Source organism: Petaurus breviceps, unplaced genomic scaffold, assembly GCF_028583685.1.
Source record: "Petaurus breviceps papuanus isolate PSGF00001 unplaced genomic scaffold, PetGlider_PUasm1.0 118, whole genome shotgun sequence".
In the NCBI taxonomy this organism is placed as follows: Eukaryota; Metazoa; Chordata; class Mammalia; order Diprotodontia; family Petauridae; genus Petaurus; species Petaurus breviceps.
In genome coordinates, this window is record NW_027185616.1 from 2,849,543 (window position 1) to 2,867,815 (window position 18,273).

At 36.9% G+C, this 18,273-nt stretch overlaps 1 protein-coding gene across 48 annotated transcripts in view; it reads left to right on the forward strand.

Annotated features, from left to right (window-relative positions):
• The window catches only part of RBFOX1 (RNA binding fox-1 homolog 1), a 1,748,893-nt gene that overhangs the window by 1,673,689 nt on the left and 56,931 nt on the right, over positions 1-18,273 (forward strand). The window lies entirely within an intron of this gene.

The following is an 18,273-nucleotide window of genomic DNA, read 5'->3' on the forward strand; positions in this document are numbered from 1 at the left end:
AATAGATAGAATTCTGGACTTGGAGGGAGAAAAGCAATTCTTCCTCAGACATTTGCTTGCTGGGTAACCCTAGGCAAGCCACTAAACATCAGTGCCACAGTTTTCTGAACTGCAAATTGAGAGTGTCAGTAAAAGGAGGTCCCTTTCACATCTAAATCTCTGATCCGATAATGTGAATACTGGTATATGCTGATGAAAATTACTAAAAGGGAGTTAAGTCTAGGGACACAGTCCCCCAATATAAATCTCCACTGGCTTAGTTCTTGACACTGGTTTGTCTCTGGTTAATTTTCCACCGTTAAATCCAAGAGTAAAAAAGGGAGAGCTCTATTCTCTAAAGATGGTGCCCCTGGGTTTATCAGATTTAGTTCAGTCTTTTTTTAGTCATGTCTGACATTTTGCGACCCCATTTGGGGTTTTCATGGCTGAAATGCTGGAGGGGTTTGCCATTTCCTTCTCTGGCTCATTTTACAGATGAGGAAACTGAGGCAAACAGGGTTAAGTGACTTGCCCAGGGTAATATAGCTAATAAGTGTCTGAGGCCAGATTTGGACTCAAGAAGATGAGTCTTCCTGCATCCAGGCCCAGCACTCTATCCACTGTCCCACCTACTTGCATGCTTTCCCTCAGCAGCACCCACCACACACATTTATTACATTAACTTAATTATTTTCCTTCTCAACAGGTTTCACTTCCCCTCTCCACCTTAAGTCATACAAATAGGTCAAATAAACATTTTATTATAGTGTGGGAGAATTAGAAGATTAAACTATATGCACCTTAGTTAAATTATGATCATAACAAGTTATGTTTTTTACCTTGGCAAAAAATTTAAGTACTAAATAATCATTTCCAAATAATCCTCAATCGTCACTTTCTTTTCTAGTATCAAGGTTCTTCCTTTAGGCCCTGGCTGAGAATTTTATTAACAATCTTGCTCTACTCACAATCCAACACTTCTAAGCTTCTAATTCCCAAGGAAGCAGAATCCTTTCCCATCTGTGTTCAAGGTCTATAACTCTTAAGCTTTGAATTGAACTTATTCTCTAGAAAGTCATATGACACTTCCCCCACCTCCAATTCTGCTCCAGGAAATCATTGACTGTCTTTTCTCTCAGTTGTAGACACTTGTTAAAATGTGGCATAATGGATAGAAGCTGTCCGTAGAGGCAAGAAAACCTGAGTTCAAGTCCCACTCCTGATGCATGCTAAGTATTTGACTCTGATAACCTCTGAGGACCTCAAAAAGCTCTTTACAATGATACACTGAGGAATGGTTGTGAATCCACATTGGGAGATGGAATTTCCTCACTTGGGGCTAGCCTTCTATATTTATGAAAGCAAAGGTTTGGGCAATTTTTTTTTCAAAGCACAAATGTTGAATTATTGTGGAATGTGTTCAAAATAGAGGTTAGCATTTTTCCCCCCTTAAACCCTCCCATCTTCCTAATTTCCCTGTTACTATTGATGTCAGCCAAACTTTGCTGTCATCCTTGCCTCCTTATTCACCTTCCCTCCATCTTCCCAATTTATTATCATATCTTGTTGTTTCTACAGTGACAACATTTCAATTCACTTTTCTTAGCTCCTGTCACATAGCCACAACCTTGGTTCAGGTTCTCATCATCTCACACCTAGACTATTGCAAAAGGTTTTTGGTTGGTCTCCTTGCCTTGGCCTCTCCCTATTCCTATTCATCTTCCACTCAACTGTCAAACGGATCCTCTTGAATCTCCAGAGGCTTCCGAGATTTCATTCAAAGCCCTACACAGCTTTGCTCCTTCTTTTCTTCCCAGTATTCTTACATTGTACCCCATCTTTTGATTTGGTTTCTTTTCAGTGACTATACAGCATGCCTGGAATGCCCTCCCTCAGCTTTATTTACTGACTTCTAGTAAGACTAAATTCAAATTCCTTCCTTTGGCAAGAGCCTCCACCTTCCCTGTTGTCAGCTCCATTTCAGGTATCTTCCCTCTGAGATACCTTCCATCTACTCTGTATATACCTTGTATGATCATATTTCTTTACATTATCTCTCCCATTAGAATGTGAGCTCCTTGAAGCCAAGAATCATGGTTTTGGGCTTTCTTTGTATCCCCAGTACTAAGCACATAGGAAATGTCAGCACTTAATAAATTACTCTTATTCAAGAATAATCTAATTATGCCATGAGGGAATTATCCTTAGAGTACTAGAAAGGAAGAGGCAATTTTTTATAGATAATATTCCATAAAACTTACCTTTTCCATTGTGTAACTTCCGTCAAGTTGTAGAAAACAGAAAGATGCCACTGTGCTTACTCTCTGAGTATTAAAAAAAAGTGTTTGATTTGGTAGAGCAAATTACTGCCTTAAAGGCTTTCTCCAAAATAACACAAATTTATATCAGATTCTGGGGCGGCCAGGTAACACAATGAATAAGAGCACTGGCCCCAGAGTCGGGATGACCTGGGATCGAATCCAGGCTCAGATACTTAGCTCCACACCCAGAAACACCTGGCCACAACCTTGAGCAAGTTACTTAACTGCAATTGTTAAGGGGTGGCCAGGTGACGCAGTGAGTAAGAGCACCGGCCCCAGAGTCGGGATGACCTGGGATCAAATCGGGCTCAGATACTTAGCACCACACCCAGAAATAACTGGCCATGTAACCTTGAGCAAGTTACTTAACCCCAATTGCTTTTTTAAAAAAATTATATAAGATTCTCCGAATAATATAACTAAGACGATCCTCTTGATCACTAATATCCATTGAGGCACAAAACTGGGAGATTTACTCTCTCCAAAAGCGTTTACCATTGTCATAGAATAGATAAAGTCAGAATCCAAGGTGAGAAGGGATGATGAGGCCCTCCATATACAGTTTGTGGATGACATTGGGTTGACTGCACCAAATCCAAGATCACTAAAGAGCCTCCTGAACAAGATTCATAATCACTCTGAAATGGATACATTAAGTGGATAAAAGATTTCTAACATCCAGACTGTGGAATATACTTGAAAGGTGTCTGTAAACCTTATCTATTAGTATATGTGTTTTTATATTTTATATTTATATTATACATGTATGTTTTATGTGTGTACATAAAATAATATACATATATATTTATACATATCTTATCTATATTTATATACACATTGATCTTGGACAAATACTGCAAGCTATATGCCCAGAATTTTATGTGAAGGAGAGGGATGCCTGTATTATCTCTGGAAAATTACTGAATTCCCCTAACTGAAGAAAGCTTTTGATGACCCAAAATTCCTCCTTGAAACAGGGGTTCATTTTTCAGACTAACGTTTTGATGTTGTTGTAAGTCTGTGAACAAAGTAACACTACAGCCTACAATGAAAAGTTGTGGATCACTGAAGGGGTTAGTACTTTTAGCATCTTTAGTAAGAGGCATATGATTGGTTTGAACAAACTGATATACATTATAAGCAAAGAATAACATAGAAGTGGTTTAAAGTAGTGGTGTCAAACTCAATGGAGGGGCAGCTAGGTGTCACAGTGAATAGAGCACTGACCCTGGAGTCAGGAGAACCTGAGTTCAAATCCAGCCTCAGACACTTGACACACTTATTAGCTGTGTGACCTTGGGCAAGTCACTTAACCCCAATTGCCTTGCCTTTCCCCTCCCCCTGAAAAAAATCTCAAATAGGAATAAAGATCACTAATCCACACATAAAGATCCCTGAGGGCCACATATGTACTTAGTTTTTAAATGTCATATTATTTATGTTTTATTGTATCCTTACTTATTTTGTTAAATATTCCCAATTACATATTAATCTGGTTCAGGCCACACTCGAGTGTTGTAGGCCACATTTAGCCCCTGGGCCACACGTTTGACACTTCTTGAGATATTGTCAAAAAACATTTGAGCTAAAAAGAAGATGGTCTGGTTGAAATTTTAAGAAAGAAGGATTACTGATGTATATTGCACATGCTAATCTTAGTATGTTCAAGATATCTCAAAAGAAAATGAGGAAGACCTCCAGAATTTGGAGAGATATTCTATGTTGTACTTAAGGGAAGACATGTGGAAGAGTCATATCAAACGGGCAAGCATGGATTGGTTACAGTCATCACTGGAAGGAATAACCACATTGATGAAAGAAAAGATCCATTTGAAAATAGCATTCTTACTCTGAGCAGAGCTATCCAGCTACAGAGAAGCAAATCCTACTTTCCCTCACCTCTGCTTTCTTCATTTCTCTTATGTTTCCTTTATTCTGACTTTCCTCTTAAAGCTCTTTTACTGGGCTGCTCACACCAATTCCTGTACCCTACGTCAGTTCATCTGGTATTATTTTTAACATTTCTCTGAAGCCTTCATTTTCATAAAAGCAGACAAACACCTATTACTTCCCCCATAACTGTGCTGCTTATTGTCACCAATCCTTTGCTTTGAATGTATATTAGTAAGTAAACTGCAGTTACCAATTTAGTAGAAAAAGTGCCTCCAAGAAAAGGGCTGAGAGAAAATACATGGAGAAAAAAATCCACATAAAGGTCACCAGGATGTTGGCATTCATTGTATATCCTTAGCCTTTTAGGTTGATGAGCTATGCCTTTCTACAGCAGCTCCTGTTGTGCTCCTATCAGAATCAAAATATTGGACTAGATAGAACAGCAGGTCTATTTTTAGATTCTTATATCTGGGGTGTTATTCTTAAGTCCCATCATGATGCAGAGATGATCCTATAGTCTACAATACTATTTCAGTAGACCACAAATATGTTGCATTCTATCAAGCTGGAAAGATTTTAACAATGAGCCCAGTGATAGATTTTTTTCTCTGTCATCTGTATCAGCCTAGTTAAGTGTATAGAGGCTTAACACAAAGGGGTGATCCACTAGGGGATGGCATCTTTTAGCCTTAGCAAATCATGAAAACAGGCTTTTAAGGCATTGAGAAGTTGTAATCAGTCAATAAACATATATTAGGCACCTGCTATATGTCAGGCACTGTTCTAAGCACTGGGGATAAAAGAAAGACAGTCTCTATTCTTGAGTTCATAGTCTAATGTGGGAGAGAGAATATAGATATGTACAAAAACAAACACACACATATACACACACATCTGCGTGTGTGTGTATGATAGAAAAAAATAAACAGAGAGAAGGCATTAGAATTAAGGAGGATCAAAAAAAGCCTCTGATAGAAGATGGGATTTTACCAGGTACTTACAGGAAGACAAAGAAGAGGTGAAAGTCAACTAGATGGCTCAGTAAATAGAGCTCCAGACCTGGAGTCTGGAGGATCTGAGTTCAAATCTGGCCTTGGACATTTACTAGCAGTGTGACCCTAGGCAAGTCACTTAAGCTCTGTCTGCCTTAATCAGGTGGAGGAGGGAATGGCAAACTGCTCCAGTATCATTGCCGTGGACAGCATAGTCCATGGAGTTATAAAGAGTTAGATATGACTGAGCAACTCAACAAAAACAAGGAAGAGATGAAAACAGAGAAACATTCTAGGCATGGGGGACAGCCAGTGAAAATACTTGGAGATGGGGCAAGTGTCTTATTCTAGGAACATCAAGGAGTACAATATTATTCTATGGGATAAGGTATAAAGAGACTGGAAAAGGTGGGACAGGGGCAGGTTATGAAGGGCATTGATTGCCAAAAAGGAGGATTTTATATTTGATCCTGGAGACTATAGAGAGCCACTAGAGTTTATTGATTAAGAGCAGCAGTAGGGTGTGTGTATATGACATGGTCAGACCTACACTTTAGAAAGATCATTTCGAAAACTGAGTAGAGGATGAATCGGAGTGGAGGAAGACTTGAGGCGGGGTGGCCAATCAGAAGGCTATTATAATAGATGTGATCTGTAACAGTGATGGAAGTAACTACACCAATGAAGTTACAGGTCCTTCATCTATTTAGAATAAATAAATTCACAATTTTTTCTTTAAGATTAGCTTTCTTCATCATTTTCTTCAGCATGGTTTTGACCATGTACCCATAATCAAGTTTCTCACCACCACCATGTCTTGGGGGCAGGGAGAGAAGATAAAGGAAATCAGAAAAATCTTGATGCAAATACCTTCCCATGGCCATAGTTACTTCATAATCACATCAATTTAAAGCTGTCCCACTATATTTTTACACCATTGTAAATATATAGTGCAGACTTCTTGATATGCTTTATTTTTGTGCTATGGTTATGTATTGTACTAATAGTCTCTTTGCATTCTTTACTGAAGTGAATTCTGCAACTATTTCAGCAGATTTTTTTTTCTGGTACATTCTTGGAGTTGCTCACATATTCCTCTTGAAATCATATCAATTTCAAATTCAGTGGTCATGATGAGTTAGTTGCCTTCTTGTTCTCAGTGTATTTTTCTGGTTTGTTTTTTTTTCTTTTTTTTGCTTTGTTTTGTGTTTTTTAACGAGCATCACTGTTTTCAGTCATTCTTCATCACAAAGAGCCTTTGATTGGGATATCATCTCCAAAATGTAATTTACTCTATGACTTTCTACCTAACGGAGGTAAAGTTTTTTGTTTTCTTTTTTAAAGGCTGATTTATGACCTAACTAGTAAGTAATAATTCTCCAACCTTCTTCCCATTTCATAGCATCATGCTAATTTGCTTACCCTATTTAACTTTCCTCTCCAGGTGCTTAATAGAAAAAGATCAGACTTAACATTGAAATATGTCACACTTGAATGGGCACCTCCCTTCAGTTTGGCACAAGGCCAAAGCATAGTGATTAGGCATTTGTTGTTACAGTGGTAGTTATTGTTGTGTGTGTGCAAATGTTCCTTACTACAAATGCATGTTTATGTCATTTCATTCAAATGTTCCTTTTCTACATGTATAGAAGGATAAAAAAAAATCTGGTGTCTAAATTGAAATCTCTTCCTGCTATAGGATCATTTTATTAGAAGTCATAATATGTTTATGAATTTCGAAAAATATTATGTTTGTGAAGTCACTTATTTTAACATCTCACCTTCTATATTCTGTTGTGTCTCTTGTTTGCAGTGTTATTTAAAAAAACACAATTTAAATCACTGTGAAAGTCCTTTAGTTCACTGTCCCCTGAATGGAATGTCTGTCATCCAGATGGCCTCATTTGTATATTTTCATTTTTCAAGTGTGTTATTCCTTTATCTGATGTGGTTGTGTTTTTTACCAAGTCTTAATGATGTCCAGGTTGTCCCAATTTTAGGAAATTTAAAAGGCTAGGTAAGTCTTACAGCTGTTTCAGAGACAGTCTGAGTGTAAGGAATCATATGTTAAATGATTGATACCCAGCTCTCTTCCTGCTGAAGTTATTAATCTCAATATAGATGGTGTCATTTATATTTTCACGTTCTGATTTTTTTCCTTTAAAAGACAGCCAGTAGCAGAAGTACTATCCCATGGTCTGCCCTCAAACATCTTATTTGTCTTGATATTTCTTTTACAGAAATACATATGACAGATAAGGAGTCACCAGAGAATCCTTTTGCTTTGTGTCAGACAGATATTAAAACAATAAACTATGTTGCCCTGGGATCCTAGCTCATGAGCAACCAGAAAACAACAAGGCAAAGATGAGATGTTTTTGAAAGGCGGTGAGGCAGTTGTTCACGGAAATTCCCTGGAAACCTTTGGTCCTGTGATACTGTTGACAGAAAGTATTTTTAATGCTCACGTTTTCTTAAGTGGATCAACCAACAGCTTGCTATTGCTTTAAAATTTAAGTATCTGTCATTTTTCATCCTCTACTGGCCCTTACTTGGCAATAGGAAAGTCTTTAATCAGTTTGAAAAGCATATTAAGAAGATCCATTGCTATGAATTTTGACCACTTGGTTGTACTTGACTTGTTTCTCAGAAATGATGTGGATTTTAAAGAGAACAAGTCAACTCTTAATCTCAGGCCGTAAACTCGGATTGATGTGCAGGGAATATGGCAATATACAGTGTTACTAATATAAGGTAAGAATTTTGAGGTCTTGAACATGCTCATGTTTATGCTGATATGCACCTTGCAGGGTAGGTGACTTGCGTGCATTTTTTTTCATTAATTTAGACCAATCTACTTACAAGAATGTTACCTGCAGAGATCTAGTAATTTCCACTGGTTGGGAATTTTGAGTTGCCCCCTGCATCTTTTCATACAAAAGCCTGGATGCTTTGTCAAGGTCACTGAAATTACAGGGTCTGATGGTCCCCATCAGGATTGAGAGCTTAGACCACTAGTCAACAGTTCCATGAACTACAGATGTGCTTTCTCACATGTGACCACCTCAGTCAGTTTTTTTGTGTGCCAATCTATATGTCAGAGCTACTGTAGATTCTATTCTCATGGATGATGCATAGTTTCTGAGCTCTGATAAGTAACTTTCACAGTTTGATGGCATCATTCAAACATAAAGGTGCCAAAGCAAGCTGTAGCAACGTTGATACCCTATTTATTCCACACAAGTTTGTCACTGGTACCATATGTAAAGCCTCTCCCATTTTGTAGGAAGCACCTAAGCTACTTCATAGAAATGTCCTTTGAGGATTCAGGTTTATCCCTGAATCACATTGGGACACAAGAGCAGGACTTTAATAGAGAATGAACATTGATCTATAGGTTGAATAAAGTATTTATACAATCTGCAAACCCCATGATCAATCAACACTCTCAGATCATCTTCTGTTAGGAAGCTCTAGCAGTCCTGTAATTCATTTGGAAATTCAGGCTGGAATCATGTAGATGATTTATCTCACTTGTGCTGTTTCCTACCTTGAGAGATGTTTGCTGCTTGTCCGGGGCTATCAGATCATGAATGATTTAACAATTGGACCCGTATTTTGTATATGCATTAAATAAAATAATTGTATAAGTTATTTGATTTCTGTGTTATAGTAAGAAAGCTAAATTGAAACTGGTTCATATTTTGCCAGCTAATAGGTTATGACAAATCATTTCATCTAAATTTATATATATATATAAACATTGCATTTTTAGCCTGGTGCTTTTTTGTCTGTCTTTTATTGCTCTTGCAGACAACAGAAAGTAACTTGGAAATGTCTTATGTGGCTCTGCCAAGTTAAACACTCCACAATTGAGATTCATGCTCCCTTTGCTGAATGAAATGTTACAAAAATCCTGCCCGCAGGGAATTGTCAATATATTTGAGTAGGCAGATCACAAATATCACTTCCACACTGCAAAACCTTATTATGTCACATTCAGGAAATAAGACATCCTGAATATGTCTTTTGAATTAATTCATTTTTCTGGGGAAAAATAATTTTGGTGTTGAGCAGGAATAATGCAAAAATAACAAAATTCTGAGTGGAACATTCCTTAAAAATACTCAAGATGTTTAAATGGAGAATATTTCTACCTTCTGAAGATTGAAGTTATTGCCTCAAAGGAAGCCAATCCTTACTTCTTTCGTTCCATTCCTCCTTTTCACTCTCATATCTTCCAAAAGAAGTGATGTTATCCAGGTTTCATGTCATATGATTTGAAAAGCTAATGCAGTTCCATTTTTTTCCTCTCAAAACCATTTTTAGATTAAAATTAGGCATTTTCAGTAGGATTACATCATCTACAAAGGGATAAATTCACTAGGGAGAAAAGTGTCCTATGCATTTCCAACCCTGTGTATCTAGTGCATGATTTCTGAAATCTATAGTTTTTGAAGTCTATAGAAATTGGTAAAATGTGATGTGTGTTTCCAAATGCTAAAAATTATGTATCATACTAACAGGTTTTTTCCCCTACTTGTACAGATATTTATTTAATATTTTGAGTTAGTGTCTATGCAGTCAAAATGGAAAGTCAAGTATCTAGATAATTTACCTTACTCATCCTTGGTCTGCAAACTCTGATAATGAGGAAAAAGGAATGTGAATGATCCCATATGGCTTATATTTATTGGTAAAAACTCACTGAATAATTCCTCAAACCTGCCTTATTTCAGGTATACAAGTCTCAGTATAATGCTATAACACAAAATCTACTGTTTCAAATGGTGAATAAAACATTGCATTTTTTCTAGTTATGTATGTCTTGTCACAAATGGAAACCAACGCATATAGCTAGGGGAAAAAAAGATAAGGTTGTCACTTTCCTTTAAAATGAATTCTAGATAAATCTATTGGCAAGATTTTCATGCACACGTGAACTGTGCCAATAGATAAATTAAGATAAATTGACTCTGAATGTCCCTTGGTATGACTACTAGAGAGCAGTAAGTTATAAGGCAGACCTGCTTTTCAACAAAGCCTAATGCTGTTTCTACATTTGTACACTATTTGCCCTTGGTTATAATTGTGCCAGCCCATTGTCGAAATGGTACACTAGGTGTAAACGATTATGGCCTTACTAAATTTTTAATAATAGCATAGACATTACCATCAATTTGTGGAGAACTTAAATATCGTGCACGTTGGGGCCAGGGTTGACGTGGCCTGGCAATTTTCTGAAGTCTTGATTAAACACATCCCATTAATAAATTTGCAGGTAACCAAATGAGTGACGTTAGAATGCACAGTTACTTGTAATGTTCTAGAATTTTGTTTTCTTTTGCTTTTTCCTATCATAAAGAATGTTTCCAGATTGAATATTAGAGGAGCACAAAGGAGAAAAGGTTATGGTGTCTTTTTTTTGTTTTGTTTTTTTAAGCAATTGGGGTTAAGTAACTTGCTCAAGGTTACACAGCCAGGTGTTTCTGGGTGGGTGTGGGTGCTAAGTGTCTGAGCCTGGATTCGATCCCCAGGTCATCCCGACACTGGGGCCAGTGCTTTTACTCGCTGTGCTACCTGGCACCCCCTGTTATGGTGTCTTTTAGGAACTCCCCAGAACCCTTCACTCTTCCTTTCATCTTTTATCTGCCTCATTTCTCTACTTCATTTCACTATCTTTGATGCAGAGAGTTGTATTTCAGTTTCATGACCACATGTATGCAAGTGAATGACAGCTTCAAGTCATGCATGGCTGCTCCCTGGAAATCCTACCACATAAGTTCTGTGATTTAGGTACTGAGCCAAAGCACTAGGCAGAAGGTCCTGTCATAATCTAAGGTTGTGTTTACTCACTTAGATTTCATGAAAATGGACAAAAATATTTTTAATGGAAATATAAAGTAACCACAGCTTGAGTAATAGATCAATTTATTTCAAATTTTATGTAATCCCACTTTTCAATGTATAAGACAGAAGCCTGGCTTCAGACTACAGAGAATAAGGATCACCATAGATTCATAGATACAGAACTTGAAAGGATCTTAGAAGCCATTAGCCCCTCATTTTACAAATGAAGAAACTAAGGCAGAGAAAATTAAGTTATAGAGTTCAGGGCCTCCAAATCTAGTACTCTTTTCAAACATTTTCCATTATGGTCTTATTTTATAAATACAAACATATATCTTGAGCAATCAAAAAATGTCAGATGACTTAAAGTTCTATATACAATTTTAATACTAAAGACAAGGCCTTTAGAGACAGAGCTATTTTTTGTTGTTTTTGATTTTTGGCTAGCAAGACTTACTCTGTTAGGCTTTTAGACGAATTCCATTAGTATCAAGACTTTTTTTTTTTGGCCTGAAGAAAAAAACCAAGTACACATTGCAGTTTATTTAGGAACTGGGAAGCAAAGGTAAATTGAGAGACAGAGTTCCTAGATCATTGCTGACTTGGGTAAAATATCTATTGCTTTCATTGTAGATGCTGTTTATTGCACTAACCAGTATAATTGTGCCTCCTGAAGGCAAGCCAAGGCTATTAATTTGAATAAACAGGAAATAAATTTGGGTCCTAGTTAAATCTGCATGTGTCTTCATTTGTTTTAAACTGAGGACTGCCTTGAACACTTCTGTAAAGGCTGCTTGAATTGCATAAATAGGTGTGTCACATGCTCCCTCAATGTTTTAAGGTAAGTTCTGAGGAAAATCTATCTTACTTAACTAACAAAATATTATCCTTCATACATAGCATCCTAACTAGTCAATATGTTATTACATATACCGTGTCTATGGATACTAGCCACCAACAAATCTGTCACTCGGTCACTATGTTATCTTTTGAGATGAAGGACAAGTGGCTCTGCCTTTGCTCTGAGGTAGATGTTAGGGTCAGAGATGAGCAGCCATAATCAGGTGTGTCTGAGTATTCAGCCTCTAGATAAGGACCTTTATTTCTTTTAAGAAGGACATAGAGCCCTCTTATAAGCGAATGTCTGAGTATTTAACTTCTAGATAAAAAACTTTATTTCTTTTAAGGAGGAGTCCTCAGAGATCTAGCAATGCAAAAAATATGCAGTTCAGCACAAATGCATGCCTGCATGTCCTCTTCCTCGCCAACATTGTTTTCCTAAATATATAACAACATAGAAACTTCTGGCTAATTTGGATTTGACTAAAACTTTTGTACCATGACGTTATGTAAAAGGATTCAATTATGGTGCGCAATGTTTTGTAAGTAACTATCTCCCATAAAAAGTTAATTAATCAGGGTTGTGTCAATTTCCTCGTGCCATGTCAATTTGCTGCAAGGTAATTAATCACTAATCGCCCACCAAGCAGCAGGCTGAGGGAAAATCCACGAGCCATTTATTGTCTTTCTGCAAATAAATGACACACGCAGTCATGAAGAAACACATCTTGCCTTTCATAATATTTTTATCGACACTTTTGCATGTTGTAATAGACTGTAGCAACAAGCAGCTGTAGTTCAATGGAATATGAATATTAAAGAAACAAATGAGAGCAGATTTATAGGCCATTGCATTTCTGTTATGTCAGTTTTGAGATTAAACTGAGCAAATGAACAGTGAAAAATTACTCTTCCATGTGGAGAATGGTGATTAGACTTGTACATTAATTAGAAATTTTTTTTCCTTTTCAATGCATTTCAAATGAGAACATTCTATATGAAAGTGTTTGTCCAAAATGTAGATTTATTCATTTCTAAACAACAGAATTTAATATCTACACATATTTTTATTGTGGTGAAGATAGTGTAGCCCAAATATGTGCTTCATGGAAAAATACACTATAAATGTAAGAACTAACAGCAGCTTCCTAACAGTATGAAAACAGTTTTGTAAACGAAGAGGGCCATTTTGTAGGTATTTACAGTTACCACTGAATTTTCTGATAATTTACAAATGAAAATACTATAATGATCCAAAAACATAGTTTGAAAACCTTGATATTTTTAGGTTGACATTACTAAGAGGATAAAAATATTCTGCCTCAACAGATTGCTCAAGTAGCTATTATTTAAGCATATTAACTTCATATTCTAGTGTTGATGAGATTAATGCATATTATCATATGATTCAGAGAAATATGTGTGTATGTATATATCCATATATGCACACATACCTATATGTCTGTACATGGTTAATATTTATTTGAATCATAGTTTTAAAATGAGGAGAAAGCAGATTATTTGAAATTGTCATTTTATTGTGTCACACAATGTTCTGCTTCTGAAATTGCTCACTCATTGAAATATAGGATTCTATTTATCTCACCTCAGCATGCTACCTCTGATGCCACTTCCTAATTTATTGGCCAGCACTTGTGATGGGAGTTCCCCCAAGGGGAATCCTGCTGAACTATGGTTGTAATGTTGATATAGCTTTAGCTTCCTAGAATTTTGCAAATGAAAATTCCCTATAATAAATTATCCACAGACTAATTCAAACCCGAATTAGCATTAAAATCTCTCCATCTTAAAACATGCACATGGTTTGGAGAGGTGGCATTATGGAGTAAAGGGAGATGAAGAGTGGGAAGAAGATAGATTCATTCATCCATTTTGATGGCACACCTTTCTCCGGGCATATGGCAGGCTCATGCAAATTCAAACCAGAGCACAAATGCAAAAGAATAATTGCCCATTAAAGCGGTTGTATATTTTTATAGCTTTGATGCAGAATCTTCCCCCCTGTTGGTTTTTGCATCTGCTACACTTCCATCTATCCCAAAGCTCTAAAACTTTAATATGCAGTTTATAACCCTCAAGTATTTCTACTGGTTTTGTGTTTCTTCTCTTGGGATTACTAGGTTTGTGGGAATATATCATTTCCTTTTGTGTTTGAAGGTAACCACTGTGTTTTAAAATCCAGGAATCACAGTAGCCAGTTGTATAAATAAATAAAATCTAGGGGCGATTTGAGACAAGTAGCAGTACATCTTATAGTTGGCAGGGAGGAAGCAAGCATTGAAGGGTGGAAGAAATAAGGTATGACATGAGAACCTAAGGTGATTATATTGATTAACTTCCATCTAATATACACACATTGTTTTGCCCTGACATCATTCACATACCTGGTTGCATCATAACATTTCTCTGTTAGATTTTATGATATAGTGGCCTTTTTTTTAAAAGAGAATTTCAGTTTATTAATATATAGAAATATTTACTTTGTGAGACTGCAGCTCAATGGACAGGGAAGACTCAGGTAGGGATATTTATCTGTCAACAAGATGTGCAGTCAGTATGTATTCCAAAGATACTTATGTTGTGATCTTCTCCAGAAACCCATTTTTAGCTTATGGACTAAATCCAATTTTCATTGCAGTGATACCAAATTTTTCACTTTGATTCATGCCAGATAAGGTTTAAATGGGAACCTTTCCAGCATAATGAACCTGAGTTGTTTTTTTTTTCCTTCTCCTAGTCAGACACTGAATGATTTTTTAGTGTTGGCAACCCAACCTGAACACACTCCATTGTTCCTTATTAATGATTTGTTTCAGTGTTTCTTACCTAAAGTTAAAACAGTCAACATCAAATTGAAATAGGCAGGCTCAGAAATATCTTTCCCTTTACTTAGAAATCAGTAAGCTGATGAGAGAGCCAATGTTGAACAATTATGACTTTTATCTCATCTCTGTGTCTTTTTTATTCCAGTAGGCCAGATTTTGGGAACTGCAATACAGTGTGGCTGTTTTTCCTTCTAAATTAGATGAAAAGTTTTCTTTAATGATCTGCCATTCATTCATTCACTAAACATTTACTAAGAATCTGCTTTTTGTTGAGTGTTGCGCTCCATAAACCCAAAGCCAAAAACAAAATAGTCCTTGTGCTTCAGGAGCATACATTCTGTTTACAGCAAAAAACACATGCGCATATAAGTAAATGCAATATATATAAAGTAGGGGGGATGAGAGCAGCCACTGCAGGAATTAGTAAAGTTCCCAGGTAGGAATTAGCACCTTAACCTGTGCTTGAAGGAAATGTATTACTTTTCTTTGTTCACGAAATCAAACAGAATTGAGACATGGATCTGCATAGTTCAAAGAAAGCTACTTCTATCTTGTCCTGCATTGTACAAATTATCTGGATAAATTGTTTCAAATATGCAATCTTATGCGGCACTTTTGTCTATAAAATCATACCGGTAGAAAAAGGAATGGTCCCGCACAGTGGTTGCTCTGAACAATAGCCAATAACCATGTTGACATATTTTCACCTGAATCTCCCGCCTTTATAAAAATGAAGGGAAGAAAGACACTGGCCAGCCTGGGTGAACATGGCAAAACATTAAACATATGTACATCAGAAGGATGATTACTTATTCCATTTCTGCATCCCCTCCTTCTCCTAATAATGCCCAACATACCATCTTGCATTTAGCAGGTGTTTTTTGTAAATACTTGTTCAGTTGAAGTATTCTCTGGTCATTCCCCCCCCCCCATACATTTAATCGTTTATCATGTTCTGGTGTACTGTCCTGTGTTTTCAAGAAAGAGCTATCTTTTTTTTATGCTGACAGAAAAAGACATGAATGCCTCTCCATGTGCATTTTCTATCAAGTTTGTGCACTGCTCTCTAGTGTGACCAAAATAGACACTCAAACACCAACACCATTCAATTATAATAGTATTTAACAAAATTAAAAGCTGTAAGAATTCCAAAATTGTTATCCTTTGGTCCATGCTGTTTTTTCATAGAGAAAATATATTTGTGGTTTCTGGGCAAAGGCAGTATATATAAAAATGGAAATGATCACCCTGGGAATGATGGCTGTAACATAATAATGAAAATCATTACCCTGGGAACTCTGGCTGTAATACAGTTAAGTCATTTGTCTGTTGTTCATCAACAGATATTTCTTGAATAGTCACCTTGAACCTGAAACTCTACTTAGATCTTAGAAAGTTCATAGGGTGTGAAGAGTGGCCTCTACCCTCAGTGAATGAACTCAAAGTGGATTCTTCACTCACGTATCCATTTCACTTTGCTTACATTGAACAGGCAGAAATATTCTTTGAAATCTGTTTATTGTGCATGCTAAATGGGATATACCAGAGTCGGTTTTCTATTAATGCACTCTGTCCCTGCCAGAGATAACAAGTTGATACAAATTCTACAAATCGATAAGATAGTCTTCATGAGCATGATATACATTTGCACAATAAATTAATTTCAAAGGATATTTCTATCTACTCAAGGTGGTGTTGTTTAGTTGTTTCAGTCATGTCTGACTCTTGGAAAAGTTACAAGAGTGGTTTGCCATTTCCCTTTCCACCTAATTTTACAGTTGAGAAAACTGAGGCTAACAGGGTTAAGTGACTTGCTCAAGGTCACCTAACTCATAAGTGTCTGATTTGAACTCAGATCTTTCTGATTCCAGGCCCTACACTATCCACTTTGCCACCCAGCTCCATACTTAAGGTATTTAAACTGAAATGGATATGTGAGTGAAGAATCCACTTTGAAGTTCAGATCCTTCATATGGATGGTCTATGCTCTTAAGTCCTCTGTTTTGGCTATGCATCAGACCTGGACTCCTCAAGAATACGAAATTTAAATCCTAAAATTGATTCATAGACAAGTTTGCATTCCTTTAATAAAAGAGGAATTCCTCTAATGCAGTCTTCTGGAAACCCAGAAGCCATGTATTAAGACCTGTAAATACCTTATACGGTATCTAAAAGGTATTTTCTTTCTTATAACAAAGAGGTATAAAATTGAATACTGGCTTTGCACTTTTAACAGAATGTTCTCCTCTTGCTGTATTGTTGTGGTTCTGTTTCATGTTGTATCTCAACATCTAAATCCTAACAGAATTACTGTAAAACCTGCTTGTCGCTGAGAGGGATCTTGTAAAGCTTGGAAGGTACTGTAGCCAGGTGATAATGGATGGGTCAGCATAATTAAAGTATTCCCTCACCCAGGCAGCCAGCTGCTTCAGCAGATTGTGAATTTTTCATTTTCTTTATTTCAAAATTCGGTGTGTTTCTATAAAAACTTAATATTTAAACTATGGAAAGACATCTAGAATCAGATCTGCTCTCCATCATTCCCCCCACTCCCATCCCCACCCCCAAATGTAGAAGCAGGCTTCTAATCTCATCACCTCTTCTCATTTATGATAGTAGGATCTACTCACTTTCTACATTAAGATTCACACCTCTCTGCTATTTAAAGCATATCTGTTGAAACACCAGCCAGGAAATCCAGGTGCTACAGACAGCATATGGTATAGGAAACCTGAGAGAGAAATAAAGCCGGAAGGTTCTCTCTTCTTACCTTTTAAAGTTTTCAGACTAAAGTAGAAAGCTTAAATCAGCCTGGTTTGGTTCATTCCTCTTGCCTTACTGTCCTGAAATTCTCAGCAGCTCTATTGAATGGGAAATGGAGAAGGGGACAGGGATGAAGAGAATCTTTCTCATAAATATTAAATATTAAACAGCATACCACACCAGCCCCCACTATGCTTAGGCCATAATTCAATTCTAATAGTAAGGTATTACCCATTGCTTCCTTTTGAACCCAATCATACCAACTGACTCACTGTTTTGAGCACAGAACAATTCCCATGTCCCATTCTCTGGCCTTACAAGACATGTATGTGAGGGCCTTTCTCTTCAATCAAACCTTATTTTTTTTCCTCATATACTCCCTCTATTTAGGTGGCATAGTGTAGAGTGCCAGGCGGGTCAGGAAAACCAGAGGACAAATCCACCCTCACATACTTGCTAGCTGTGTGACCTTGGGCAAGTCGCTTATCCTTGGTTTGCCTCAGCTTCCTCATCTGTAAAATGGGGGTAATAATAGCACCTGTCTTGCAGGGTCATCGTGAAGATCAAATGAAATCACTATAAAGCGCTCAGTGCAGCACCTGGCATACAGCAGATGCTATGTAAACATTAGCTATAATAATAATAATTGTTGTTACATCTAGAGCATGATGGCTAGAAAGGACTTTATACATTATCTAGTTTAAGCCCCTTACAGATGAGGTAACAGAGTCCACAGACCCTAGGATGATGGTCGGTTTCCTCCATCCTCCCTCTGTGTGCCCACATGTA